Source organism: Vespa crabro, chromosome 18 (genome assembly GCF_910589235.1).
Source record: "Vespa crabro chromosome 18, iyVesCrab1.2, whole genome shotgun sequence".
NCBI classification, from domain to species: Eukaryota; Metazoa; Arthropoda; class Insecta; order Hymenoptera; family Vespidae; genus Vespa; species Vespa crabro.
This window is the reverse complement of record NC_060972.1, coordinates 2,550,037-2,554,335: the sequence shown is the minus strand read 5'-3', so window position 1 is coordinate 2,554,335 and position 4,299 is coordinate 2,550,037.

Here is a 4,299-nt window from a genome sequence, read left to right as displayed (position 1 = left end):
GTGAGTACGATGTGCACTGGTCGAAGTGCAGAAGTAAACTAACTCACGTATCGCCAAAGTTAATCAAAGGAACGTTTATGTTTATATTGCAGAAGGCCAACAACCAAGAATTTAATATTTTTAAGTATTGGAATTTTATTTCAAAATTATTTTTAGTTTCTCGCGCGTTTCTTCCTTTATAATGTTTAAATGAATGTACTATTGTTTAAATATTATTTTATTGTGCTCCGTCTACGTTAAATATTGTTCAAATAATTATAAAATTACCGAAATTATTAATTTATAAGTTTTCGCGATTAGAAATAGTGAGTACGATGTGCACTGGTCGAAGTGCAGAAGTAAACTAACTCACGTATCGCCAAAGTTAATCAAAGGAACGTTTATGTTTATATTGCAGAAGGCCAACAACCAAGAATTTAATATTTTTAAGTATTGGAATTTTATTTCAAAATTATTTTTAGTTTCTCGCGCGTTTCTTCCTTTATAATGTTTAAATGAATGTACTATTGTTTAAATATTATTTTATTGTGCTCCGTCTACGTTAAATATTGTTCAAATAATTATAAAATTACCGAAATTATTAATTTATAAGTTTTCGCGATTAGAAATAGTGAGTACGATGTGCACTGGTCGAAGTGCAGAAGTAAACTAACTCACGTATCGCTAAAGTTAATCAAAGGAACGTTTATGTTTATATTGCAGAAGGCCAACAACCGAGAATTTAATATTTTTAAGTATTGGAATTTTATTTCAAAATTATTTTTAGTTTCTCGCGCGTTTCTTCCTTTATAATGTTTAAATGAATGTACTATTGTTTAAATATTATTTTATTGTGCTCCGTCTACGTTAAATATTGTTCAAATAATTATAAAATTACCGAAATTATTAATTTATAAGTTTTCGCGATTAGAAATAGTGAGTACGATGTGCACTGGTCGAAGTGCAGAAGTAAATTAACTCACGTATCGCTAAAGTTAATCAAAGGAACGTTTATGTTTATATTGCAGAAGGCCAACAACCGAGAATTTAATATTTTTAAGTATTGGAATTTTATTTCAAAATTATTTTTAGTTTCTCGCGCGTTTCTTCCTTTATAATGTTTAAATGAATGTACTATTGTTTAAATATTATTTTATTGTGCTCCGTCTACGTTAAATATTGTTCAAATAATTATAAAATTACCGAAATTATTAATTTATAAGTTTTCGCGATTAGAAATAGAGAGTACGATGTGCACTGGTCGAAGTGCAGAAGTAAACTAACTCACGTATCGCCAAAGTTAATCAAAGGAACGTTTATCTTTATATTGCAGAAGGCCAACAAACGAGAATTTAAAATTTTTAAATATTGGAATTTTATTTCAAAATTATTTTTAGTTTCTCGCGCGTTTCTTTCTTTATAATGTTTAAATGAATCTACTATTGTTTAAAAATTGTTTTATTGTGCTCCGTGTATGTTAAATATTGTTCAAATAATTATAAAATTACCGAAATTATTAATTTATAAGTTTTCGCGATTAGAAATAGTGAGTACGATGTGCATTGGTCGAAGTGCAGAAGTAAACTAACTCACGTATCGCCAAAGTTAATCAAAGAAACGTTTATGTTTATATTGCAGAAGGCCAAAAACCGAGAATTAAAAATTTTTAAGTATTGGATTTTTATTTCAAAATTATTTTTAGTTTCTCGCGCGTTTCTTCCTTTATAATGTTTAAATGAATGTACTATTGTTTAAATATTATTTTATTGTGCTCTGTCTACGTTAAATATTGTTTAAATAATTATAAAATTACCGAAATTATTAATTTATAAGTTTTCGCGATTGGAAATAGTGATTACGATGTGCACTGGTCGAAGTGCTGAAGTAAACTAACTCACATATTGCCAAAGTTAATCAAAGGAACGTTTATGTTTATATTGCAGAAGGCCAACAACCGAGAATTTAATATTTTTAAGTATTGGAATTTTATTTCAAAATTATTTTTAGTTTCTCGCGCGTTTCTTCCTTTATAATGTTTAAATGAATGTACTATTGTTTAAATATTATTTTATTGTGCTCTGTCTACGTTAAATATTGTTTAAATAATTATAAAATTACCGAAATTATTAATTTATAAGTTTTCACGATTAGAAATAGAGAGTACGATGTGCACTGGTCGAAGTGCAGAAGTAAACTAACTCACATATTGCCAAAGTTAATCAAAGGAACGTTTATGTTTATATTGCAGAAGGCCAACAACCGAGAATTTAATATTTTTAAGTATTGGAATTTTATTTCAAAATTATTTTTAATTTCTCGCGCGTTTCTTTCTTTATATTGTTTAAATGAATCTACTATTGTTTAAATATTATATTATTGTGCTCCGTGTACAAGGTATATTGTTTAAATAATTACAGTATAACGAAAGTATTAATTTTATAAGTTATCGCGTTTAGAAAAGCAAAATTATGATGTGCACACGTCGGAGTGCAAGAGAGATCTAACTTGGAAACAGAGGAAGTTAAGGGAAAATGTGTTTATGTTTATGTTACACAAGGCCAACTATCTGGAAATAAAGATTGTTAAGTATCGAAATATTAAATTTAAATTTTTCTAAGTCCCACGCGAGTTTCCGTCTTTTTAATGTTTAAATAAATGTACTATTGTTTAAATATTACTTTATTCTATCCCGCGTACATGTAAGATTGTTTAAATAATTATAAAATTAGCGAAAGTATTAATTTATAAGTTCTCGCGCTTAAAAAGAGTGAGATTAGGTGTGCACACGTCGGAGTACAAGAGAGGATTAACTCGGTAATTGTCAAAGTTAATAGAAGGACCGTTTATGTTTATATCTCGCAAGGCCAACCACACCGAGATTAGAATCTTTAAGTATCGGAATTTTAAGTTAAAATTATTTTATTTTTCACGCGTATTGATATTTGTAATGTTTAAATGAATATACTATTGTTTAAATGTTAATTTATTATAATCCGTGTACAATGTATATTGTTTAAATAATTATAAAATTAACGAAAGTATTAATTTATATGTTTTCACGTTTAATAGTAGAAAGAGTAGATCTGCACACGTCGGAATGCAAAAGAGAACTAACTCGTAAACAGTCAAAGTTAAAGAAAAGTACGTTTATGTTTATGTTACACAAGGCCAACTATCTCGAAATAAAAATTGTTAAGTATCGAAATATTAAATTTAAATTTTTCTAAGTCCCACCCGAGTTTTCGTCTTTTTAAAGTTTAAATAAATGTACTATTGTTTAAATATTACTTTATTCTATCCCGCGTACATGTATTATTGTTTAAATAATTATAAAATTAGCGAAAGTATTAATTTATAAGTTTTCACGTTTAGAAAAGAAAAATCACGATGTGCACACGTCGGATTGCAAGATAGAACTAACTCGGTAATTGAAAAAGATAATAGAAGGTCCGTTTATGTTTATATTACGTAAGCACAATAACACCGAGATTAGAATTTTTAAGTATTGGAACTTTAAATTGAAATTATTTAGTTTTTCGCGCGTATCGATCTTTGTAATGTTTAAACGAATGTATTATTGTTTAAGTATTACTTTATTGTACTCTGTGTACAATATATATTGTTTAAATAATTATAAAATTAACGAAAGTATTAATTTATAAGTTCTCGCGTTTAAAAAGAGATAAATTAGGTATGCACACGTCAGAGTACAAGAGAGAACTAACTCGATATTTATCAAAGTTAATAGAAGGACTGCTTATGTTTATATATCGCAAGGCCAACAATATCGAGATTAAAATTTTCAAGTATTGGAATTTTAAAGTAAAATTATTTTAAATTTTTCAAGTGTATTAATATTTGTAATGTTTAAGCGGATATACTATTGTTTAAATATTAGTTTATTGTATTCTCAGTATAGTGTATATTGTTTAAATAATTACAAAATTATGGAAAGTATTAATTTCTAAGTTTTTGTATTTGAAAAGCTAATGTTTTAATGTGTACTCGTGGGAATGCAAAAAAAGAAACTATATTAAAATAAATCAAATAAATTATTTTTTGTATATAATATCACAATATTTCTAATATATATAATATCATGCATGTAGTTGTATGTAAAATAAAATATTAGTGCAATATATATGCACTATACACATATATACATATATATGTACATATATACACGCACACATACCTATTTGTCTATCCTATTAAATAGAATTTTTGAAAATATATTGAAATATATTGATTATAATATTTACAGCCATTCATCTTAATTGCAAATAATACAGTCATCAGAGGGGCTTAAATAAAAGAATA